This window comes from Thamnophis sirtalis, unplaced genomic scaffold (assembly GCF_051295495.1).
Source record: "Thamnophis sirtalis isolate CommonGarterSnake01/CBP01778 unplaced genomic scaffold, rThaSir2_p1.2 scaffold_6, whole genome shotgun sequence".
Lineage (NCBI taxonomy): Eukaryota > Metazoa > Chordata > Lepidosauria > Squamata > Natricidae > Thamnophis > Thamnophis sirtalis.
Window position 1 is genome coordinate 29,103,185 of NW_028261386.1, and position 27,441 is coordinate 29,130,625.

Here is a 27,441-nt window from a genome sequence, read left to right on the forward strand (position 1 = left end):
GGGGTTGGACTAGAAGGCCTCCAAGGTCCCTTCCAACTCTGTTATTGTTTTCCCAAAGAACCATACTTAACATGACTGCCTTCTTTGCTCCTTCCTGGGGAGCTATAGAGGAGGGGGAGGCACTGGCATAGCCTCTTGTCTTGCCCCATTGCCCAGGACAGCTAGCTGGATCCTGAAACAGTCAGGCTGAGTCAAAATGGTGCAATTAAGCTAAGCCAGAGCCAAAGCTAGACAATCAGTCTTGGTCTGTAGCTCCTGATCACCCTCATGAAAACTCAGAGAAGATGCAAAATAAAACGAGAGTCAGAAAAAATGCTTAAGCACATCTAGAGCTGCATCTAAACATGAAGGAAAAAGGAGAAACAAGTGCAAGATTTTTCTGTTTTTTCTCCGAGCCCAGTAATCCCTCTGATTACATCTAATACCTGCCAAAACCCATATGGTATGTCCACCCATCTCACAGTGTGATAATGCCACATGGCAAAATCTACCTATTAATATTAATTGTCAGCCAGAGAATCTTTCTGAACTGCTATAGTTTGAGATTGCCTCCAGAAAGCAGAGAACGGTTTAGCAGGGATTTTAGAGTAATTCTCATTCTTTCAGCCTGAGTCTCACATATGTGGAATGTTAAACAACATCCATCTCATTCCCACCACCTTCAGTTTCTTGCAGTTCTGTCATTAAATATCCCTATATTTGATGGTTTCCACCTGCTGATTAAAGACTTTACCTTCCCATTTCCAGAAGCACCTGAGAATAGGTAATGGACAATATGTTCCCTAGCTACTGTAGTTGGTCAGCTTGGCACTGCCCTGGCATATAGGATGTGCCCCTGTGTAAACCATAGGAAGAAATGGCTTAGAAATTGTTGACATGTATCCCACAAACTCATATCTACAAATACATGCCCCAGTTTTAAATTTAAACTGAAAAAAAAAACAAGCGACAAACTTGAATTGAATTGAATTTATTATATTTCTATGCCACCCTTTTCCCAGAAGGGACTCAGGGTGGCTCACAACTCAAGTCAGGGTGGGGGGATAGGGGATACAAATAGGGTAGCCCTTATGATCACAATTGGGACCAAAATTTCCATTGCTAAGCAATGTTGTTAGGTGAGATTTCATGATCCTTTTTTGCCAAGCCTGTAACGAAAATCTTTGCAGTTGTTAAGTGAATTATGCAGTTGTTAAGTGAATCCAGCTTCACTTACTGACATTGCTTGTCAGAAGCCACTTGGGAAAGTTGCAAATAGCAACTTGGATGATGCAAGAGTTGTTCTTATGTGCCTGTTGCCAAACCCTCAATTTTGATCACGTGACTGTGGGGAAGCTGCGATGATCGATTGTACATCACTTTTTAAATGCCATTGTAATCTCATATACCAGTAGTTGCTAAATGAATGATTGTAAGTCAAGGACTGTCTGTAGTACATTTAGAGAATTTAATTGGAGTTCAGTAAGACAGTCCACACTCTGCAGGCAGAAGTTCCTGGGTTCATCACCCCCGAAAAGGCTGTTTCTGATATCAAACCTCAATAATATCAAAAGGTAAATTCATCAATTACCCTTGTTTAATTTAAGTCCCTTTTTTTCTTGTTCCTGACATCTTTTATGTTTAGAAAGAGTATGGTACAATACATGTATTTTTGATACAGATAACACTGCTAAAATTATTTATTCTTAAGAATCCTAACTACAATGCTAAAAGCATTTCCATAACAGCATTTTGGGGTTGTTTCCCTCCCATGGCCTTTCACATCTATTTTCCTGACAGACAGATACAAAATTTCCATCATTAGGATAGAGCAAAGGAAGGTAATTAGGTTCCTATAAGGTCCTTCAACTCTCATCATTTCCACTTTTGAAGATTAAGAGCTGTAGCTCCTATATGTAACTATCTTTGGGGAAACCAGACTGCCAAAATCTGCTTAGGCTATCTTACTTGAGGTCCAAGTTGTCTCATTTGATGCCTTCCCTTATGAGTGAAGGAAGCAAAGAATGCTGACTTTTACTATGAACCATCCACATCTGTGCTATAAGCTATTTTATAATTTTTCTCCCCATCTATGTCTTTGCTCACTCTCCTGTTTCGTAATTTTGTTCTGGTCTTTATGCCACATAAATGTTTCTGTGCATCCAGAGACCATCTTGTAAAAGGAGGGGTACTCAGTATGATGGCACGCAAACCCCCTGCATGAGAACATGCTCTTAAAAGAAACATTTTATCATAGAGGCTTGAGCTGTAGTGTGGTAAGACTGCAGTGAACAGAGTTTTCAAATTTCTTAGCCTAATTTCTTGTGAATGTATTTGTAATATCAGCAAGTAAAACATTATCAAATCTCACGAATGATAATGTTGCAGGATTCAATCTGATCACATGACCCTGGGATGCTGCAACAGTTGTAATATATGCCTGTTGCCAAACCCACAGAACAATCCACTGCATATTTTGGAGAGAAAGAAGTTTCCTGATGATGAGTTCCAGCATGAGCCTGAATGCTTGGGAGAATGAACCTTTGATCCAGAGGTGGTATTCAGCTGGTTCTCTCTAGTTTGGGTGAACCGGTAGCAGCAGCTGCGGGAGGCTCCATCCTCCCACCCTGATGTAATGTGGCGCATGTGCTCACATTTGCGAACTGGTAGGGAAGGTACTGTAAGTGAATTCCACCGATTGGATCCTGCAACACTATCTCCTTTTCAAATCTCCTTTTCTATAAGATAGAAATAAAAGATAGAAAGATTATTTCAGTTATGAACAAGTATTAATAGGAAAAAATTGATAAATAATGATAATAAGAAAAGAGCCACTTTGGTCTAGTGGATAAGGAACCAGGCTAGAAACAGGAAACTCTGAATTCTAGTCCCGCCTTAGACATGAAACTTGGGGCCAGTCACACACTCTCAGTCCAAGCCACCTTGTAGAATTGTGGAGAAAATAGGTGGAGGAAGGAATATTAGGTATGTACAAAACAATAAAGGCAGGATATAAATTAATAAAATAAAATAAATATAAAATAAATACAAAATTCATGAGATTATTCCAGTGAAATTTAATTGGAAGATATCTTCACTGATCAGATATTAAAAAAGAAGATTAATTTGGCATATTTTTCCTACATAGTGCTTACATAAAACAGATTTCCTTTCCCTTCTGAGAGACATCTGTTGGTAGTCAGTGACTTTTGCATTTAACTAACAGTCTCCAGATATTTGTGCAGGATTTGTTCATACTCAACCAGCAGTAGAATCAATTATATAGAGTCAATTATATATACAAAAAGAAAAAAAAGATTTCCTTGGGTGATTTCAAAATTTTGAAGTTTGGACCTGGCTAGGCATGGGATGGGAGACCACTAGGAAATCCCTACGGAGTACTCTAGACTGGAAGGAAAAAAAATATCCTGGAAAAAGGATCAAATACAAACCATTTCCATTTCATTGCCAACATAATGATAAAAACATGTAAAACTCACCTTGAAGATGCTTTTACCTCTAAATAATATTTTAATCTACATTTTTGCTTTTCACAGAATATATTTATATGTGGATATGGGGTGATTTGGCAGGATGGAGATTAATAGAGAATAAATAGCTTGCAAAATAAATTCTTTTATAAGTTGCCTTTAAAAGCCTCAAGATAAACAGTTTAACTCTGAGAAACATAATGTGATCTCATAAATTGACCAATTGTAGCTTCATCATGGAACGTTCTAGAACATTCTGCTAGAGTTCCCTGAGGTAGGGTCCAGCATGAGTCTCGGAGTCTAGACTCGGAAGACTAAAGCTCTGGTCCCAGTGACTGACCTAGCTTGGATCCTGTAACCCTATCCTGTGACATGTATATTTGCCTTTATTAGTGAGTTCTAAAACAAACTGTGGTGCTAACAACTCTTAACATACTGTCTTGTTTCTCTTGGAAAACTTTCAAATCAGAAGAAAAGATATTTCTGGCTTTAAAATCTGCTTTTTTCAACGCCCCCACCCCCTTTCCAATTAAGAAATCAAGATGTTGATTCTTGCTCTCCAAAATTTTCTCAAACCAATTGCGTTCCCCTTTCTCCCTTTTCTTCTGTACTCTTATCAGTTTGATCAAAATAGCCGTTTCTCTGCATCTGTGTTTGGCTGCTTTTGAGCATTCTTTGTACACAATATGAAAGGGAGGGATAGATAAATGCTAGACTAAATAACTCCAGCTGAAAAACAGTAAGTGCTGGACAAAATATGCCTGGGGTTACCAAAAGACCTTTAGAACAGAAAGCTGCGACATGTTAAAGATGCATCATTTGAGAGTTGGGAAGGGAGAGGAAGGAGTAAAGGGTGAAGAAAGCTCCAGGGATATAATTTAGCCCTCACAACAAGGTCAAGCACATTTAATCCTCCCTGGTAGGTCGAGGAAAGGCCAGACTGACCCAAGCTCTGGCTTCTCCATCTGGCTTTTCCTGAAGCCAGGCACTCTCAACAGGGGAATGTGTATTTCTGACCAGCTGCAAACAAACTGAAGTTTAGGGGCTTTCTCTAGCTGTTTGCTAACTTTCTCCTATAGACTCCGGAAGTTATTGTCCACCCCCCCCACCCCACTTCCCAGAACTGCATAGTATCAAAGTCAGAATCATAAAAGTGCTGTGGTTTCTCAACGTTGCAAGGTTTACAATCTTGCTGTTAAACCACCAGCTCTAGTTCTTAAAACAGGCTGCCTGTTAAGCTGTTTACATACGTCATCGGCACCCCTATCTCCCCTTGCCACATTTCCCAGTTCTCTCCCCAGTGCTAAAATTCAGTTATACATTCTTCAGAGCAGGAACCTCTCCTCTGAGTCTTCCTAAGATACTCACTGCTTTGGAGGAGGTAAGTTGTTTTGACAACTACAGGGGACAGCTTCACGGATAGGTTTGCATAGCATGCTATAGTATTTTTCAATCTGAGTAACTTTAAGTTGGGTGGACTTCAATTCCCAGAATTCCCCAGCCAGCAGGCCATCAACTTGAGAATTTTTCGGAGAACAGTATGCTAGAAGATATCAATTCCATTTAGTTATTCTACTAACTAAATATTGTATCTGTTTTCTTCTCCAGTAGCAAAAATTCAACCACAAATTAAATAAGCATTTTCTTTCCTTTTTGTCAGCTAAAATCTGCTGCCAGATGTAGCTGTCTCATTTTAAGGTATCTTGTCTTCTGTAAAGCACCATGTATGAGAGATATGCTGCAATGCTGTCACATGCATCATGATTTCACTGCACAAAAATGTGAATTATGTACATCATTTGCATGGTGATATCATGATGCATTTGACATCCCTCCCTCTCCCCTGCATGTTCATCTTTAGTAATACCTAATACAATCCACTAATAAAATTATTTGAGTATCAAGTTCACACACCATTTAGAGAAAACAGTTTTCAGGGAAATAATTTCCACTATTTTTTCACTACAATTAGTCTATGTAAACCGGTGACCATTTCATTCTCTCCTTCTAGCCCTTCTTTTTTTTTTCCTGGGAAACTGAACCTAAAGTTTTCTAAATTGAGAATTTTTGGCATGACTTTGTGAATATAACACAGGAGATAGTCACTCAAACCCCAGTAGAATGTTTCAGGAGCAAGAGATGAAACCCAGAATAAAGGAAAAACTGCAGCTTTTCTTCCTTAACATTCTTCTGTTGGTTTTGCTATACATTGATTTGACATTTCAATGATAGCACACAAGGATTGATGGAACAGGACTTGGAACAGGACTTGAGGTTTCAGAGTAGATGCAGAATATGATGATGATGTTTGTCCATCATGTTCAAAGAGGACCTTGACATCTAACAGGTTGTGGGCTGTCCATGATGTGTCCACAGGTGGCTGGTAAGGCATATATGGGCACAAAATGTTCTGCCACATGTCGAGCAGATGTGTGGGCATCATTGTTGCAGCATTTGCAGTTCTGGCTTTGTGGAATGCTCGCTTGTCTTGTGCTATGGTTGTTCTTCTGTCTTCAGATGTCTGGCAGCCTTGGTGGATCGGCAGGTGCCATGTTGATCGATCTTGAGCCAGGGTTTCCCAGGAGTGGTGTCAATATCCAGGGACTTGAAGGGAGCTTTCAATATGTCTTTGTATCACTTCCTTTGTGCCCATTGCAATTGCTTTCCTTGAGACAGTTCACCATAGAGGAACTGTTTGGGAATGCAATGGTTTGGCATCCTTGCAACATGACCTGCCAAGTGTGCCTGGGTTTTCATCAGCAGGGTGTGAACAGATGGCAGGCCTGCTCTGGAGAAGACTTCTCTGTCTGGTACCTTGTCCATGAGCTGTAGCTCGGACCTGCACACAGGCGACTCAGGTCTAATGGTCGTCTTCTTGCTGGACAAAGCAACAGCTGAATTCAGCATCTGAGTGATTGAGCAGCACTCTTTAGAACCACACTGCTCACCTCCATAGTAAGAAAAGGTGCCCTAAACCAGTGTTTTTCAACCTTTTTTGTGCAAAGGCACACTTTTTTCATGAAAAAAATCATGAGGCACACCACCATTAGAAAATGTTAAAATTTTTTTACTCTGTGCCTATATTGACTATAGGCAGGTGTTTTTCCCACGGCACACCTTACACTAAGTCACGGCACACTAGTGTGCCGCGGCACAGTGGTTGAAAAACACTGCCCTAAACATTGTTTCTTCATAGAACCATGGCCATGTACAAGAGTATATCATGTACTAGTGTGTAACAGCAGCTTGCAAAAACATTAGTTGGTGCTAGGCATTGGGTTTTGTAGTATCTTCCCATAAAATAAAATCTATGAGTTGACCCTTAAGAATGCACTATATTTTGTAAAATTGTAATGAACAGAAACCTATGTCGCAGTTTGCTGACAGGAGCTTTTCCGCCAATTTGTTCCCCCCAAAATGAGAACAAATGATAAAACTAAACCTTGCTGAGCATTTTATCCCATCGTCTAAGATCTCTCTCTTTCTTGCTTGCTAAGTAAAGCAGAGATTCTTTAAAAATAATTGTCAGGACAGGATAAATATGCAGGGTGATGGCGTGTGAGTGAGTAATTTTTGTCTCATGCAAATTACTGACAATCTATTTGTTGTAAGAATCTACTTTATTAGAAACTGAACAAAGAGGTTAAGAAAAGCAGGCCTGGAATTTTCCCAATCTTTTTTTCCACACCAAAATATTTATCTTATTGATAAAAGCCACTGCGGGGGATTTATTAATTATTTATTTACTTCACAAAATGCATTCACTTTCTTTTACCCCTAAGGAGGAAATTCTACATTGAGTCAACGTTGTTTTGTTTCTATTCTGCACGAAGAGAGGGCACATTATCATTTCAAACTGACAAAGGTTAGAGGAATTAAAACCCTTGGCTTTTCCTGCTTGGAGCACATTATTCTCCAGACTCCTCTAGAAATCTTATAGCCTGGCCCCTCAATGTCCAGCTTTCCAATGTTTATTAAGTTTTAAATATAAACACACACATTAAAAGAAACATACAGCTAGTATTTAACCTACTAAATAACTAGAATAGCAAATATTTGCATCAGTTAATTGGCTAGATGTATCAACTGAAATCTCTCTTAATCAGGCATATGTTAAATAAACATTTAAGCAGGTTTAAAAAAATAAAACAAGTATAAAATCATTTGGTGCCATTGTAGCAGAAACATGTTTCATGCAAGCCTCTACTGTGATGTCTAAACTTTTGCAAGCATCACCTGAAGCCAATAAAAATGTTTTCCTCTCCTTCAAACTTTATCTAAATGAAAACTCATGCAGAGTAACACGTTAGTCTGTCACTCATAAAACAAAATCATTTCCAGAATTCTTCACTCATATGACTAATATATAAGGATAAATGCAGACATTGGTTTGACTATTTTTATTGTTTATATGTATTGACCAATGTAAGAACAATAGACAAATATTTTTCTGGCCTGTGAATGTACAATTAAAGCATTAAATCATTTTCCTGTGGGGTGGGATGATTGCTAAACATATTTTACTGGCTTAAAATACTTTGGTGAGAGCTTGGTATTTAATTATTAATGGTTCATTAAAACAAAATGGTCTGTTTATTTATTATGCCACCCTGTAAAGCATTCTCCATAGTATTTAAGCAATTTCATTAGGGCTGTAAGATATGATAAAAAAGTCAAGGTGACAACTGTTTTAGTACATCTGAAATTCCACCTGTTTTGTTTGTGCTAAATTTCCAATGAATAAGTTTAAGGCTCTGAAAACTAGTTTTTAAACCCTCCTTCCCAAACGCTGAAAATGTTGGGTGCACCCACCTTGGTGAAGTTATGATATCCCCCTGGGACCACATTATATAGTCTCAGGAGACCAAAAAATAATAATAATAGTATGTTGAACTAGCTGTCCAGCCCTAGCAAAAAAAGAAGAGAGAAAAGGAGTGGGCTTAGATCCCACCCTCTGTTAGTATGTACTCCACGAATGTGACCATGGAACAAAATATAAAAGCCTCCTCCAGCCTATTCAACATTGCCTTCCTCAGTTATATCTAAGCATAGTTGCGAGTGATTGACCTACAGTATGCGGCCACAGAGGTGTTATAAAAGTTGCCACCAGCTGTAATTTTTTAGGGGAAATTACTAAATACACAGGAGTAATTGGATATTTAAGTTTTTGTCTAGTTTGTGTACATTTTACAGGTAGAACTAAACAGCAATGGCCAGATAAGCTCAAAAATAAGCTCACTTATTCCATTTTATAGAATCTTTTTTTCCCTATTTCCCCCCCTAAAATCATGAATATACTATTTCTGTAAATAAAGCTGTTGCTACAGGCTCTCCACAGCAATAGTTTATATGTCTTAGCACCAGAAGAATAAATAGCTGTTTTTTATTTCAGCAGCTGAGGAAGGCCCATCCAGGCTAGAATAGGTTGCACTTGGTAGATTACCCATTTTTCTCCCTTACCACAAGTCCAAGAGACTAATCTAATTTTTTTGAGCTTTAATCATTAAATATTTTACTTATGAAGAAAGATGTAAAATATGTTTTTTGTAAGAAATCTGGAGAAAATTGGGGAAATTAAAAAAACAACACAAGAGATAAATGTGAGCATATTCAGTTATGAGTATTTGAAGGCTAAAGAATTTAGGTGGAAGTCAAAGACTGCAGATAACTGCTAAATCTGGAGAAATATTTGAAGAAATAAATATTTCTTAGACTTAAAAAAAAACAGAAATGAATTTATTCGTGGGATTTGTGCCCCACCAGAAACTCAAAGCAAGATAGATAGATAGATACACATAGACACACACACACACACACTTTCTGCTTCCACTTCTATCCACATCCCAATCAAAAACCTTGTGCTTAGAACTGGGATGCTGAACCTATGGCACGCGTGCCACAGGTGGCATATGGAGCCATTTGTCAGGGCACATGAGGCGTTGCTCTGTCAGCTGACCAGCGTGCATGTGCGTGCTGGCCAACTGAGTTCAGCCTTTTTTAAAGCCATTTTTTGCCCTCCCCAGGCTCCAGAGGCTTTATAGGAGCCTGGGGAGGGCAAAAATAGCCTTCCCCGCCCTGCTTGGAGGCCCTCCGGAGGCTTCAGGATCTTCACTGAAGCCTCTGGAACGCAAAAAACACCCCAGCCCTACAGGCAAACCAAAAGTTCAGGAAAGGACTTCCGTTTGCTTGTAGGGCCGGTTTAAGCCCTCCGGAGCCTTCAGAGACCTTCAGGAGGCTTCCTTGAAGGCTCCGGAGGACGAAAAACGACCCAATGGACAAACCGGAAATTACCTGAAGGCTCCAGAGGACTAAAAATGGCCCTACAAGCAAACCGGAAGTCCATTCCCAAACTTCAGGTTTGCCCCTAGGGCCAGTTGTTTGCACTCTGGTGGCGTCAGAGAAGCTCCCGAAGCCTCCGGGGGGAGGAGGCTGTTTTTGGCCTCCCCAGGCTCCTATAAAGCCTCTGGAGCCTGGGGAGGGCGAACAAAGCATGCAAAAAATGGGGGGGGAGCACCTGTCATGCACGCTGGGGGGGTGTTGCACATTGCATTATGGGTGTGGCTCACCTGCACATGACCCCCTCCACGCTCCCCCCGCTTATGGCACGTGAGCCAAAAAAGGTTCGCCATCTTTGGCTTAGAATTCAAAGACATGAACTCAAACTTGCCCCATGGACTTCCACGTGAGAGTGAATTTAAATTTTGGTTTTCCCAGTTCTACTCCTACATCTTAACTACTACACGTTATATGTGAGGGGGAGATGAAGACAATAATGATATGTCTGAAGAGAAAGTGTAGAAGTCTGCCACCACAGCATTATCAAGACCTATGGGCCTCTTTTGCCCCTTGGGGGAAAGCCTTAATTAACGATATCCGACACCTCACCTTTGAAGCCAAAGGTATCTAAGGGCCCCAGGCCCTCCAGCTGGATCTCCATCTGGAAGCCAATCTAGTTGGATATTATGAAAAAGCCTAAGGTTCAGGACGGCTGCTCTAGTGTGTATATCTTCTCTACTGACATGTTCTTAGTAGCCAAAGAAAAAGATTCTCATCTTGTTCTCAAATTACCACTGATGGTAATACATTGATTCAGATGGCAGAATGTTAAAAAGAAAAACTTCTTCCCATATGTAAAGATGTACCTTTGTTACATTTTCACAAACTAAGAGGTACAGTTCTTGAATTAGAACAAAAATGAAAAAAGCTTAATGATATACAAAACATGACATGCTTTTATTATGACTTGTAGGTCTTCCACAGGCATAGAAAAATTCAGACAATTTATTGATTAAAGGAGGATTGTTGAATTTTCTTTTAAAATATTACATTCTTGGTCCCTTTTCCTTTTTCAGGTCCCAAAGTTTTTTTTTTTAAAGTGCAGAGATCTTTGAATGGGATAATGGGTGTATATTGACACTTATTTATTCATCACAGAGTAGCATCCATTTCCCCCAATTCAATTAATTCTTTGCAAAGAAATAACAAAGTGGTGAGGCTTACAAGTACACTTAAAATTCTGATATTCTAGTAAAAACACACTCTGTGTTTATAGGAAATGGGAGATTGGTTTATGGAATGATGCACCTAAATTAAATTATATATTCCATTTAAAAACCCCTCCTGATGGACAAATCTATTTTTCTGGGCAACAAAATTCTTTTTTTTTTTTTTTACTTCTGAATCTAACCTACTTCCCTAATTCTTTCTGGTGGTCTCCTGTCCAAAGATTTTTGAATTAATTCAGCATTAATAAAACTCCCTTTTTATGACACTATAATCCCTTAATTAGGCGTAGAGTTGGGGCGACTAGATGGAGCAAAGTGTTTACTGGCTGCCTGCCCTTCCTAATGCCACACAGAGTTTGCAGCAGATTTTTTTTTCTTTGTGCCCCAGAGGGAAATATCTGCTGCTACCTAGGAGTGAACTCTCAACCTTCTGAGTAGGAGATGAGAGTCTTCACCATTAGGCCACCATGCCACTCAAATCATTCAGCATCAACGATCATTTAAATATTCTGTGCAATCTATTTACATTTGGAGATGAGAATCTGGTGGCCTGGAGTCAGTGATGTGCGGTGAGGATTATGGTTGGTGAGGCAAGAACGCAGCAGCGGCAAGAAGCAACATCCCCACTGCTGTGTCCGACAGGTCAGGTGTCTCGTGTTTATGGCGGACATAAATGTGAGACGCCTGTCGGACACAGCGGCGAGAATGTCCCTGCTGCTGCTGTGCTCCGCCCCCACCTCCTCCAACCCCACCGCTGTGTCCGACAGGCCAGGCGTCTCGCATTTATGGCGGACATAAACACGAGATGCCTGGCCTGTCAGACACAGTGGGGAGAACATCCCTGCTGCTGCCGCGCTCTGCCGCCTCCTCCAACCCCACCGCTGTGTCCGACAGGCCAGGCGTCTCACGTTTATGACAGACATAAATGTGAGACACCTGGCCTGTTGGACACAGCGGGGAGAACGTCCCTGCCGCTGCCGCAGTCTGCTGCCTCGCCCCCCGCCTCCTCCGACCCCACTGCTGTGTCTGACAAGCCAGGCATCTTGCGTTTACGGCGGACATAAACGCGAGACATCTGGCCTGTCGGACACAGCGGGGAGAACATCCCTGCCGCTGTTGCGCTCTGCCCCGTCTCCTCCGACCCCACCGCTGTGAAGAAAGAAACACACGCACACACAAATTCCTCACAATAAAAAATTACAAAATTAAATTACAATAATTTTGAATCCCCCCCCCCTCCGTCCGATCCACATACCTTTTCCAGCTGTGGATTTCAACTCTCCTCATGTCCGCCCGCCATGATGAAAATGTAAAAAATTAAATAAAAAGGCAACTTAGGCACGATTTGCTGCTGCCAGATCAGGAGGCAGAGAACCACGTGCCTCCTTTGCATAAGGAATTTTTTGCCTTTTAACCCTTGCTTAAGTCTGAGCAAGGGTTAAAAGGCGAAAAATTCCTTATGCAAAGGAGGCACGTGGTTCTCTCGCCTCCCCCTGCAGTTAGCACTAAGCGGACTCAGAGTCATCCACTGTGACTCTGGAGTCTGGCAGCAACTACCTTAGTCTTTTTCCTTTTAATTATTCTTTTCTTTTCCTCATGACACTGGTGAAGCCCCGCCTACCCTGACTGCACGTCCCTGTCTGGAGTCGAATATTGTTTGGTTAGGGCAGTGGTAGTCAACCTGGTCCCTACCGCCTACTAGTGGGTGTTCCAGTGGGCGTTCCAGCTTTCATGATGGGCAGTAGGGGTTTTGTCCAATACTGAATGACTATCCTTTTTTAAAATTTAATTGACTTAAAAAAAATTCATAGCATATTTAAAAACATTTTCATTAGGTTTTCATAAAATCACCATTACTGTGGAATTGGTGGGCGGTTAGAAAATTTTACTACTAACAGATACAAAAGTGGGCGGTAGGTATAAGAAGGTTGACTACCCCTGGGTTAGGGCATAGATTATGTGGCTGATATTTCTATGCTTTGCCCTGATGCGGACAAATATCAATGTTGGTTTATATATTGAATAGCTGCCCATCTCACTAACAATTATTCTGGCTGGTGTACAATAGAGCTGAAAACAGTTAATAAATATATTAAAAGTATAAAAATCCAAACAAAAAATAATATAGATGAAGACGCGTTAAAAATAGTTAACTCTGGGGTTCCCCAGGCCCGCTGGCATATCCAAGTCATGCGGTCCTCTGAAAGCTGAACAGTGACGAGGCTGACGTCACCTCAAGGAGAAGATTCCATAGTGCAGAAGCTACAGCAGAAAAGGACTGTCACCCACGGTCCATCATATGTAGCTTCCTAGGTGACAGAACACATAATATGCCCTCCCTGCTGAATATGGTAGGATAGTCAGATGAAATTCCTCAAATAACTTGGTTCTGTGAAGGGCTTTAAATGTCAACACCTGGACTTTGAATTGGACCCTGTAAGAAACTGGTAATAATGCTGCTTGCAAAACATAAGCATATCATGTATTCCACGAGAAACACACATTAATTACTTGAGCTGCTGCTTTTTTTCCAACAACTGACATTTTTGAATACTCTTCAAGGGTAGTCCCATGTATAACTCATAGCAGTAATATAACCAGAATGGGACCAGGTGTGAGTTATTTGCTAAAGGCAATGTTAAATTAAATTCCATACATTTATGTGGCTACAAGAGGCATTTATAGAGGGAAAATCTATGCTGTGATCTAGAAAATTAAATTCTTAGTTTGGGCGGGAAAAAAGTAATTAAAATGCAATATGATAGAAAATGATAAAATCATACATGATAGAAAATCTCCTCTGATACTATTTTATTGAATTTATTTCTCTTAGTATATTTGATAATGTCTGCAACAATGTCTTGGTATAGTTAAAAAAACAATTTTGTATAGAACAGATCAGTGTAGCATAAAAAAAACCTCAGAAGAAAGTTTAAATTAATGTTTCAAATCATTTGACAAAGTTCTTTTGATTGAAAAGCCCCAATGATCAGGACCATGATCATCTAATGCAGGGGTGTCAAACTCAAGGCCTGTGGGCCAGATCTGGCCCATGGGATGCTTAGATCTGGCCCATGGGACCGCCATGGAAACAACAAAGGACTGGCCTGCTGTACTTCTGTCAGTGAAAACGGGCTCAAAGGGCTACATGTGCTCCCCCCCCCGCTCCATTTTCACTGGCAGAGGGTTGCAGGAGGCCCTAGCAGCCAGAAACAGAGCTTGGGAGCCTGTTTTGGGGGGCAGAGCATTTGGGCCACATAGGTGCCCCCAATATGAGTGATGTCGAGCTGGCCATGCCTCCCCCCCAGGTAAAACACAACCTTGATGTGGCTCTCAATGAAATCAAGTTTGATTCCCCTGATCTAATGCAACAATCAGAAGGAGAAAAATAAATAAATAAATGAGCCTCTATAGAATGCACAGCCACAACTGGTAATTAGCCACTCACTTAGTTGACTACTTAAGATATTAGACAAATTAACTCAGGTGAATTAATGATGACTCCATCATTACATTACCAGATACCAAAAAACCCAGCATCATTGAATGCCTCATCTTGTAGGAAGAAACTGAGGCTTTCCTGCCTTGCCGGGGCAATCAATAGAAGAGGAGGACTAGGGGGAGAATCACTGACTGCTGTTCTAAGCAGTGGATTAGTTGCATCTTTCATCTAACCAGAAACATTCTGATGTTCTTTCAATAGCAATAGCACTAAAAGAACACTAAAAATTACAGTATAACCAAAATAATATTTCCAATTCATTTTGCTTTCTGATTCCATGGTTATGTGAATGAGCCAGAAGATCCTAAAGATAATGGAAAAAAATTCCCATTACTCCAAATACACTACTATTCACTTCACTAAACATTTGCTTTAACTTAGATAATCAGAAGACACTTGGCAAGAAGAATCATCATGTGGGAGGAGACATATGAATTTAGATTTGCAATGGTCTATTAGTTCATGCAAGCCTAAAATTATAATTACATCAGTGCAGGAAACACTAGTACATGTATAAGAAGAAATTTGTTGGACAATTGGTGTTGGACAATCTATATACTGAGTTGAAATTTCTATAAACATTACTTAAAACCTTTCTCAAGATGCTAACTTTTATTTGCTCTAGGTCTAGGAGATACTATGTTTTGAATTACATAACTCTTTCCTTATCTCATTTGTATTTCTTTTCGAAAGTCAACTTAACAATATCCAGGATGGAATTTTACAACATTGCTACTCAAAACATGGTTATTCCCTCTAACATTTGTTTCTTGCTGAAAATTCCAGGTTTTCTTGCTTTTTTCTAAAATATTTTTAAGTTTGAAAGCCTCTAGTTACATAGCATAGCTAATTTAGAAGATAATATTGTAGCTGCTGGTTGGCATGACCAATGGTTTTTTTAATATTAAATGAATATTTCTTTATTAAAAAAATGTTTTAAATGTGCTATGGCATTTTCAGGAAGCAGAGAAATTCAACAGTTCTATTTAAAGCAGCGTTGTCTTAGGCTGAAAATGGTGAGTTCTGCTAGGAGAAAAGAAACTAACACATCCGCCTCAGCAATTTTCTAAAAAAAAAAATCTGTTAACTTACACAAGTATTAAAAAAAGAGAGAAAGGAAAGAAAGGAAAGCTTTATGATTAATTGACACTCTTTTTCTGGCAAGTGTTGGCAAGATTTCCAAACTAACCTTATGCTGCATATATCCTTGTTTTGTACCAGAAAGTTTCACAAATATTCCATCTTCATATCAAAAAGCTATTGTAACATTCAAGCACGCAGGGGTACACATTTGTAATAGAATTATTCACACTTTTTTTGAAAATAAAACAATCTAAATGATAGTAAATTCCTCTAAACCTAGAAAAATGCTGCTATTAGGTATCTTTGCAAAAATTGTACAGATAGTTATGCCTAATGCTTTTTTAGCTCTTACTAGATCAATATTTCTTTTTTTATAAAGATTTTTTTTATTTTTGAATAAACACAAACAGACAAAACACACACACACACACAAAAACCCACAAAACCATCTTCCGTTACAAATTGTAGAAAGTGTGTCGATTGCTTACAAAAACCTCCGTGCATCCCTTCCACAGTCATCACCTACAATTCATATCAAATCATATATTTTAAATCAAGTATATTTATATATATTACTATCATCATACCTCAACCTTCATTTGACTATAATTGATTTTACGTCCTTTTATATAAAATATTCCAAATTTAAAGCAGGACCACATAATGGCATTCCATTAGCTCTTCCCAATATCATCCAGTAACATTACATCTTTATAACATTTTCTATATAAAAATTGCTTATATTTAATAACAGTGTCTAAACATCCTTTCGTAGTCACCATTTGCAATTTATATCAAATTTCCTCTTATCAAACATATATATATATAGCTTTGGGACGGTTTAGGTCCAAAAGGACTGTCCAGTGGCAAAAGTATTGACTACGATCTTGGAGCTCCAAGATCGCACGCCATGTCGTTGTGACATCAGATCCTCCTCTCCTAGACCAATATTTCTTAACCTCAAGGGCTTCTAAAATGTTTGGACTTCAGCTCTCAGAATTCTCCAGCCAGAAATACTATACTAAACATTGATTATTGAGCTGAATGTATAAAGTAAGAGCAAGCTGTTTGGAGGGATGGAAGGCCCATCTCCCAAAGGAGTGTCATGGTTGGAAAGACCAAGCCCCCACCCCTTAAAAAAAGTTTATCAGAAGGCAAAAATAATTGATTCAATCACTCCATGCAGCCTCCCACCAGATGTTTCCTGTGGCTTCTAGTGGCTTTGTATACTAGGCAGCAACATTTCGAAGGAACCAAGTTGCAGCCAGACAGCCTTTTAATCTTCCTAGAATATCTATGTACGACTTGGTAGATATTAATGGGAAAAAAAGATGCTGAAAGGTGGTGTTTTGTTTTGCAGTATAAAAAAAAACCCCACATCTGTTAAGGCACGGAGTCTATAGGCATTCCAAAGGCTATGTAGACATATTGGCCCTTGTGGGTGCTTATTCACTTATCCATGATGTTTATTCACAATATAAAGTGTTTTGCATTTCCCCCTGTAAAGTCAATATACCTGGGAGTTCAGCCTGGAGTTTTCTCCAGCACAGTATTTCTTAAAACTTTTTTCTCTCAGAATTTCTTCTCATTTTTAAAAATTATGGGGATCCTAAGAGAATTTGTTCACATAGGTTATATTTATCAATATTTACCATATTCAAAATTAAAATGAATGCATTTGCTGTTGCTATTGCTTCTCAATAGTTTTTGATGGATTTTTAATATTGTATTATTTTTGAACACAGGCTGGCAAATATTACTGATTTTACACATCCCTGAAGGGTTATGGGGGACTTCAAGGGACCACATTTTAAGAAACGATGAAAATGAGGTGCAAGAATGGGAACATCTACATTCAGGATCAATGAAATGGATTCATTCTCTGATTAAGGAAAGCCCATTTTCCATGGTCCTTCTAGCAAGAGGCAAGTTTATGGACCACAACAAAACAGGTCTTGCATTTAGGAAAGCACAGGAAGTAGAATGAAGAACATGACCATGAGTAAATCTGGATCTTCAATTAAGGAATTAAAGGCAGTTTTACATAAGACAATTTGGTTTGATACACTATTGTACTAGGAAATGATTTTTTTTATATAAAGCATGAGGTTAACATTTAAAAATTCACACCTTTATCTTCGACCCTCATTTAACTGAGAATAAACTCCAGATTTACTTGTAACTTGATATATCGGAAGAAGCTATCAACCACCTTATATGTCCTTTATGGTTAAAAAAAGGCATCTATATTGAAGTTCCCTTGAGACATAAAGTTTAAATGTAATTGCTTAATTGATGAGCAAAACAGCCCACTAGTATTGGCGCAATGCCGGTGTAATTTAGACAGAATCCAGCTGGCATAGTGGAACAGTACAGGTCTGTGCTTAACTTGATTAAAGGACAGATGGCTGTTCAGTTAAACATTCTTTAATTAGCTCTTTTCACATACAGTATTTCAGGAATCCTTTTCTCTGTCCTGTAAGGTAGGCCAATATTACAACTTCTTCCACTTCCGGCAAGAGTTCACAATGTGTACTCTTAGCTACTAAGTTCTTAACTAAGCTACTAACTGTAGATGGCACAGTACTGTATTCATATAAATGCTTACTATTAATGTAATGTAACAAGCTGGATACTCTTGCTCCACTATGAAACTATGTGATCAGGCTTTATAAATCGACACTTACAGCTTGTAAATTAATGAGTAGTTACGATCGGCCTCTCTTCTCCCTTTCTCTCCCTCAGGCTTGTCCCACAAAAGTCTCTCCCCTCCTATCCCCTTCTCTCCCTCAGACTTGCCTCACAGAAGCCTCTCCTCTCCCCCTTCTCTCCCTCAGGCTGGCCCCATTGATCCTCTCCTATCCCTTCTCTCCCTCAGGCTGGCCCCATTGATCCTCTCCTATCCCTTCTCTCCCTCAGGCTGGCCCCATTGATCCTCTCCTATCCCTTCTCTCCCTCAGGCTGGCCCCATTGATCCTCTCCTATCCCTTCTCTCCCTCAGGCTGGCCCCATTGATCCTCTCCTATCCCTTCTCTCCCTTAGGCTTGCCCCACAGAGGCCTCTCCTATCTTATCCCCTTCTCCCCCTCAGACTTGCCCCACAGAAGCCTCTCCTCTCCTCTTCCCCTTCTCTCCCTCAGGCTGGCCCCATTGATCCTCTCCTATCCCTTCTCTCCCTCAGGCTGGCCCCACAGGGGCCTCTCCTATCTTATCCCCTTCTCTACCTCAGGCTGACCCCATTGATCCTATCCTATCCCCATCTCTCCTTCAGGTTGCACCACAAAGGCCTCTCTTATCTTATCTCCTTCTCTCCCTCAGGCTTGCCCCACAGAGGTCTCTCCTATCTTATTCCTTCTCTCCCCCAGGTTCCTCTCCAAACTCCCAGCCGGCATGCCAGATGAGTCACGCCCAAGTGGCAGTTGGAAGAGTTATTTTCAGATTGGGAGGGGGAGTAGAATGTCTTACTCCTTAGCATCAGAGCATGTTAATAATAATATAGGAAATACTAATGATCTGATGGTCATTTTGAAAAAATGAGGCCAGCTAGATGACCTTGTGCCAGTCACTCTCTTTCAACCTTAGAAAGGAGGCAATGGCAAACTACTTCTGAAATCTTCTAAAAAAAACCAAAAACCCAGCAGAGACTAGTCCAGGAGTCAAGGTTGACTCAAAAGTGAAAAGAAATGGGCCATGGCTAAGAATAAATCAAATCAAGGAAGGCCTTATCTTTCCAGTATGTTCTGCCATGTCTACAGGATATTCTACAATGGACATAGAAGGTCTAAATACCTCTGTTAAAAAATGCCAGGGTTTGGAGATGTAAAAAAATGAGGCCAAAATAAATAAGTTCATTTTTTTTTAACGTAACATATAAGCTGAACAAACGAACTGAAATTGGTTAGTGGGGAAAAATCAAAATAAAAAACCAGAAACATTGCATTTTTAATAGGAATGTGTAGACTTTCTCTATTCAGTGTATGTAATTTCTTAAAGGTTTTTTTTTTAAATGGCAGATGTTTATTGAGCAATTACATTAAACTGAATGCAAACTGAATCAAGATTACTTTCCTAAAATATTCTGCTATTCCTTCTGGTGATTATATCACGAATAGTCAAATTGGTGACTATTATTATTTATAGTTATTTAAGTACTGTTTTAAAATAAATTTTCAATGTTATTGTGTTGAATACTTTTGTCTCTTCATGTAAATAATTAAGTAAATAAATAAATGTGGAGTTTATTTTTATTGTTATTTTCCCTATTGCTGGATTATTTTTTTGTTTTCTTACGGATTCAGCTTTTCACGGAGCAATCAGTTAACCAATACGTTAAGTCTTTTGATTGAATAAAAATACTGTACATATTAGGAGAAAAATACCATTGAAAGTAGTCTTAATGCAAGCATTTAGTAAGAATTCAAATGACATGTTTGAATAGGCATTCCTTTGTATCTTTAACGTATGTGTGTATGTACATATAGAATCTTTTATATTTTATCTCTTACTGTATCATATCTGAATTTTGTAGATTTAATGAAGAAAGTATGATTGGTTAAGATTTCTTGGATTACAAGACATTGCTAATTATGATCAGTAATTTTTATGGCAGTCAGTATGCTTACTTACACATACAAATACAAGGGACTGATTAACATACATGAAACAAAAAATTGTAAGAGATCTTCACCAGTTAGGAAGCTGAAATTTGATACAGAATTCTTCTTTGAAATCAGAGTGACATAAAATACCTAAAATGATTAAGATAATTCAACACCAGCTATGAAGCTGAAACTTGGTACCCTTCTAAACCAGGCATCTTTTCTATCAGAAAGGATTGGAGTTGGGAATTTTAAGGTTGGAGATTTTAATGCAGAATCACTTTACATGATATAGACTTACATATGGACAGAAACAATTTTTCTTTAGTATTTTCATTTGACCAAGTTTTGCAGCACAAGTTTTAGAATAAAAATACTAATATGGACATTTGCATATTAGTGAAAAGTAGACAAAAATGTCTTTTGCTGAAAATAACGCACAAAATTAATGAAAATAAAAGACAATCATTTGCAAAATGTGTACTAATAGGAAAATATTAGGGCATCTGTGCAGAAAATATGTATATATTTTCAAACAGTTTTTCATATAAAATTGCAAATACATCTAAGTAAGATTGAAGGAACTTGCATATTGGAAAAATAAAAAATTGAGCAACGTTTTATCTGCATTCTTGCATTCTTTTGGCCCGGTGACTGGGGTTTAGCACTAAAACAAAAGACAAAACAAGATCTATGTACAATAACGTTTTTAAAATGGGTTCAAATAAAAGTGTGCAGAAATCCATTAAATACCAGCACTTTGTTTAATCTGAAGTAGTGTTTTTAAATCTTGACAACTTTAAGATGCTTGGACTTCAACTCACTGAATATTGGCTGGGGAATTCTGGGAATTGAAGTCCAGGCACGTTAAAGTTGTCAGAGTTGAAAAGCATTGATTTAAAGCATTTCTACCAACAATACAAGTATATTAGAAAATGTACACTATAATTTGGGGGATATCTTGTGGAAATAAATCCCCCCCCAAAAAACACAGCACTGCAAAACAGATGATTTTTCCACTGAACTCACCAAAATCAGATGTACAGATAAGAGTTAAGTGTAGATAGAGTTGTTTTTATATTTTACTCCAAAAGGCATCAAAGACAAGCATGTAAAATGATTTTATTTGATGCTTAAAGCAGCACCATGAAGATTATCCTGAGAAGTGATTAGCTTCAGATCAACATTGGAGTTCCATTGCAGAATAAAAACTGGGATACAAATTTCTCTTGTTCAAGTTAAATATCATTTATTTAATTTGCAATTTGCCCAAGTGAGAGACATTCAATTGCTTTATTACAATGAGCACCTGGAAAGGAAGAAGGAAAACACAGAACCAAGACCACAAACTCAGCAGTGCTGCTCTTTCCAGCAGTGTGTTTTCAAGCTCAGGTTAATGGGAGCTCCTCAAGCCTTTTGCTTTCTTAGGTACCATTTTATCAGGAACTGCCTGGTATTGCAGCTGGCACTTTTTGAATGCAAAACATGGAAAATAAGAACTCCTGAAAACAAACCAAAAATACATCTAACAACCCCCCCCCCCACCAAAAAAAAACCTCTTGGAAGACTCACAAGAACTACCACAATTCCCAGTTGTTCTCATGTACCTGGCATTCAGTGGCTTAATACAGTAAATGAAAGTTTTATATAACTATTGACTCATAAATCCTCCATAAATGCAACTTGGTTCATGCATTGCCTAGATGGCCAAATCATGGTGTTAAATAAAACACAATGGACTGGGCTCATCCAACACACAGCCCAAAAGTAGGTAAACCACTTGATTGTTCAGTGTAGTGTGTAAACCTAAATTAATAGCCCTCTTAGGCCACCTGTAATGTTTAGACAAACAAGTCATTTTTTAAAAAAGAACTTTTACTCTGCTTTTCGGTCAAAAGGGTTCCCCACAGTTTTAAAACATCAGTTCATGAGGAACGTGCTCAGCCATTAAATGAAATCCCTTCCTTCTGTTGAGGTATTCCCATATGGAGAGTTTGAAAAACAGATGCTTGATAGCCACAAACCACACAGGAAGTCTGTTTAAGACTGTTAGTCCAGCAGACCAAGGCAGCCTCCAAACCATTGGCCAGTTACACTATGGCAGTTCTATCATTCAGTAGACACCCTCCTTGGCTTTGTTTCATGCAAGTTCACAGCAGACAAGGAACAGTCCTCACCTTAGGCAACAGCACAACTTTCTTTTCTCTCTTTCTTTTCACTGGTAGGTAAGTGGGGTATGATCCCAACACGCCAAATCTATGTTTGACACTAGACTGAACTGCACATCAGTATGAACTCCAATCAAAAATCACAGTTGCAAAACTTACAATATGTGCACATAATGCTTTTCAATGGGATAACATCAACCATTATCTTTTGCCTAACATCCTGAGTCCTTCAAGCAGCACTCACTGACCCAGTAACATTTGTGTACCCAATTTCATTAAAAAAATAATGGTCAAAAAGGCAAAGCCTGGAAATTGTGTAGCAAAGCATCAACTTGCAAGTCACAGTTGCAGTTACTAACCGTTTTTAACAGGTTTTAAGGTCTGGAAAAGAAAACCATAGTCCAGAAGGCTTCAGGTGCATCTCCAGAATCTCTCTCTTGCAACTAAACAGAGTTCCTTCCATCTCCTTTATAGTTTTAATGTCCCAGATACACATTCCTAGTTGCCAGTTACAAAAAATCAAGACTGGAGAGAAATTCTAAATATAGACATGCATATATAAAGCAAGCCTTGATTAAGAGTATGTTTTCTTTATTCTAGTTGCCATTGGCTAGTCTTCCAACAGAGTAGATGTAAATTCCTGCAGATCTTCTAGATTACAGCCCCCTCATCCTTAAAACATTTTTCATATTTGCTGAGGGTAATGGGAGATGTATTCAAAAATATCTAGAGGACACCATCTCAAGTAAGGCCTGGGTTAGCTTTGATGTGTAGCAGAATTTTTTTGGCTCCCACAGTTCCCTTAGTCTAATCTTTTGAGGTGGGGTAGGGATTGTCTTTGAGTCAGTGTTGACTCCTAGTGATTGTGCCTAAAGCATCACCAGTTCTAAATGATGCTTTTACCACTACACCAAACTGCTTGAGGGACTACCACAAAGAAGAGAGGGTCAAATTATTCTCCAAAGCACCAGAGGGCAGGACAAGAAACAATGGTTGGAAATTGCTGTAATCAAAGAGAGAAGCAACCTGGAATTAAGGAGAAACTTCCTATCAGTGAGGACAATTAACCAATGGAGCAGGTTGCCTTCAGAAATCATGGGCGCTCCGTCAACCCTCCATCAACTAGTCAGTCACTTATCTGAAATGGTATAGGTTCTTGAGGGGGGGGGGCTGAACTAGAAGACCTCCAAGGTCCCTTCCAGCGATCCTATCTTATCCTATTTATCTAAAACGTCCCTCTCTGTTCTCTTGAACAGCTGCCCAACTGTCATTAAAATGCTGTCCTTTTCCTTTCCAATCCAAATTAACATCTTTATATCGCGCGCGATTCTGTCTTGCCTCGGCTAATGATTGCCTTCGCGTCAGCGGTGAAGAAAAGCAGAAACCATGAAAGCAATTTAAACATTAAGTACGCGATGTGGGGGAGGAGCCGAACGGCTAGTGTAAATGACTCCAAACGAAGGCGGCTCCGGGATCAGAGAAAAGCGTTTCCATTCAAAACGCCGGCTGCGTTTACTGCAGTTGGAAAAGTTAGAGTGCCCTAGTCCCTGCCGTCTTCCGCCGTGTAGTGCGCCAGCAAGTTAAAAAAAAAGACCGCCTCCTCCTCCTCCTCCTTTCTACGCTTCAAAGCATGCAAACAAATGCGCACTCCAAACGCAAGACTCATCCGTAGAGTAAAATGGTCCCGAAAAGCTTCTCTTGCGCAGGAATGTTAGAGCGAATATTGCAAACGCGACGCACACAGAAGAACGAACTGAATTTTTTTTGTTGCTTGTGGTTGTGAGTCCGCAATTTGCAGCTCGTCCCCCCTACGCCAAGTTTTGCAATTAAGGCAGTTGTGAAAGGACCAGCAACTCTCCCGTCTAACAATGCAATCGCTCAGAATAATTATTTATAAAAGATAGGCGCGCATTCTTGGCGATAAAAACGCGGTTGTTTAGACCAACGGCTCTGAACATCCAGCATCAACAAATTGCACAAAGATGAATTAAATGGGAATTTAGGAATACCAAGACCCGGCTACTGCAATTCCAGAGCAAAGCAAAAAAACAAAGGGGGGGGGGGAGAAAGGTGTTTGAGCGCGGGAAAGATCTGAGGGGAAGGGAAATAAGGAAATTGAAGGAGAAATGGGTGGGGGGAGAGGATGACAAACGTGTTGATTTATTGCAGAAGCCGCTGGTCATTTCCATATATTGAAATACACCCAAGCGGCCAGCAAGGCAATTTTCTTCCAAGAGTTGCTATTGCAGCCGCCGCCACCGCTGCGCTTGGCCAGGGTGACTCCCACGTGACATCGCATCTCTCCCCCCCCCCCGCCTTTTTTCCTTTCTTCTACTACATCTTTGCACCACGATTTCCCAAGAGGAAGTGTGGTTGGATTAACTTGACGTGCGGCCGAAGAAGTGAGCCCGGCCTGGTCTCGGAAAGGAGGAGGGCGAAGGCTCAATGGCGGAGACAGGTGGGCTCGCCAAGAAAGCCGCTTGTAAATTTCTTCCCACCTTCCTTCGCCCGTCCTCCTTTGTGTGCCTTTCGCACAGAGAAATCCAGAGCTTGCTTAGCCCCAGGTTACCCGCCTTTCCTCGGAAGAAAGCCCTTAAGAAGTCGCTGCCATTTGACCTTGGGCGGAGGGCGCTTTTAGCCTGGCGCAGTGGGTTTACTCGGGAGTAAAACCTAAGCGAGCTTCGCCGGTTGCTTCTGGAAGCGGACGCCGGGTTTTTAAAGCTAGGGTAGGATCCTCATGTAAGGACGGCTGCGATCTTTCTGCTCGTTTCCTCGGGAGTAAGGCTGGGTTTCCTTTCAAATAGGCCAGGGCGCATTTCTTTTGGGAACAAGGATCGGGAGCCCGATGTTTGCGGAGTCCTACGCGGGTACTGCTCGTTTCTGAGCAGGGTGCGAGGTCATCTCCTTTAAAGGCCGCCCGTTACTCGTGAATTGGTTTCGTTTATTCTCGTTCTCACCCCTCCTAAATGAGAGTTGAGCTGTATGGGGATTTTTTAAATCATATACAGAATATTTTGGGACTTGGGTTGTTATTTTTAAAAAAAATCCTTTTCCGGGGTCTGACCTTATATTCTTATTCTTGCGTGGCAGTGGAAATACAACAGGAGTTGTTCAAACGATTATTTAGCAGCATCAAGTGTTTTTATGTCTTTTTTTTTACAGTCCAGTAGAGTTACAATTTTAGAAATTTAATTTTTAATTCTTTTATTATAGATTTACTATTAAATTGTTATTTACATGAATGTCCGGCTTTGTGTGTGTCTACTTGAAAGTAAAGTCCACTGAATTCAATGGCTTTTATTCCCAGGTAAGTGTAAATAGATTTACATCCTGTTGCTGCCTTCTCTGCACAAGTTTACCTGGGATTCAGCCGGGCTGAACTTCTGCACAGATATTGAGTCTATCTTCAAGTGAAATCCTAAACACATAAACATAGTGGGCACGGTTTTAAAGAAAGTACACTCCTTTTGCATACTTGTTTGAGGACAAGCCAGGTTGTCCTGAAGACTTCCTTTTGAAAATGCAGTCCTGTTGGCAAGTTGATAATAAAAAAACATTTGCATTTAAACAAGACTTTCATTAGTTTGAGCCCACATCATATTGGGCTGCATAAATAATTTTCAATTTTTAAATAATCCTCCCCCCCAAACTGGTTCACAGTTTTCTTATGGTTCCCAGTTCTTAAAACAAGTAAACAAATAAGCAACATTTCTAAGAACAATGTAGAGTTGGTGGAATTATATCAAAAAACCTTTAAGGTTAGAGCAGGTGGGATGAATGCAATGATATGCAATGCAGTTTGCTGGACAGTAGTGGATTCTGCCTGCCAAAAAGCTTTTTGCTATTTTCTCCCGAGTGGTGATGGGGTGGAAGTATGTCATGAATAGCTTATAATACCAAATCCTAAGGGGAGACTGGGAGGAGGGGGGGAGGTTGGGGGAGGAAGGAATGGTAGAAAGGAAGATTTCTCAGAGGTGAGGGGGGATCACATCACAAGTAGATTTATGGTTGCATAAGAAGCTCGATCATTTCCATATATTGAAATGTGGTGTTCTTTGCACGCATTGCCCGAGCCCTTGGAAAAAAGAAAGGGGAGAGAGGAGGAATAAAGCAGAGGGGGGTGCATTGGATTCTGCCTTGATCAATGTTGACTGTGAAGCCAGGAGGAGGAGGAGGACTCTGCGGCCTGGGGGAAGGAAAACCCTAGGCTTGCACCAGATGGAACAGGGTCTAGAGGCAAAGGTCAAGGTTAGCTCAGGCTGCTATTGAATCTGTAGCTGCCTCAAAGATAGTTCTTTGCCTTGGAGGCACCCACTGGGGCTTCTCAAAATCAAATCTAATAGAAAAAGCAGTCTGAGAATGAAATCACTTCATCTGAATGCTAAAATTGTTATTTGGCTACATTAAAGAGACAGAATGAGAGGGGAAGGATGGAGGGAGAGACCACTCACATCTCTCTCTAGCAGTGTGCCTGGAAAAAAAAGATTCTCTTGTGTGCACATGCTCACACTTGCACACACACATTGAATATGTTGATGACATCTGCAAGTTGCAAGAATGACAAAGAAGGGTGTGTTTTGTGTATAGAGGGATCAGATTTAAGATTCTTAGAAAACAAAATTGACTATGAAATACTTGTACAATTCATTTTTGTTACAATTCACATATTTATGAATTGGATTCCTCTTAGGCACCAATTACCAATTGATCATTTTAGATTTGGATTATGTCTGCAAGATTTAGTAATCAGGATAGGTTAAACCAGTGTTTTTCAACCTTTTTTGTGCAAAGGCACACTTTTTTCATGAAAAAAACCACGAGGCACACCACCATTAGAAATAGTTAAAAAAATTAACTCTGTGCCTATATTGACTATATATAAAGTGTTTTTCCCACGGCACACCTTACACTATGTCACGGCACACTAGTGTGCCACGGCACAGTGGTTGAAAAACACTGGGTTAAACATATAATACTACCTTCAAATACGTAGAATTGAAGAGTTTTATTTTTATACTAACATATGATAGACCTCTATTCATGAGACGTTTTCTTTACATTGCTTTAGCTGCAGTGATTACATTCTCGCACAAGTTTGGGTTTGAGAATTCCAAAG

At 39.7% G+C, this 27,441-nt stretch overlaps 1 long non-coding RNA gene across 1 annotated transcript in view; it reads right to left on the minus strand.

The window, feature by feature from the left end:
- Positions 1-1,435: 1,435 nt before the first annotated feature.
- Positions 1,436-27,441, minus strand: part of LOC148044922 (uncharacterized) — a 45,856-nt gene continuing 19,850 nt past the window's right edge. Inside the window, exon 2 of the long non-coding RNA XR_015696908.1 lies at positions 1,436-2,717. This is a non-coding gene — a long non-coding RNA (uncharacterized LOC148044922). The remainder of the gene's footprint in view (positions 2,718-27,441) is intronic.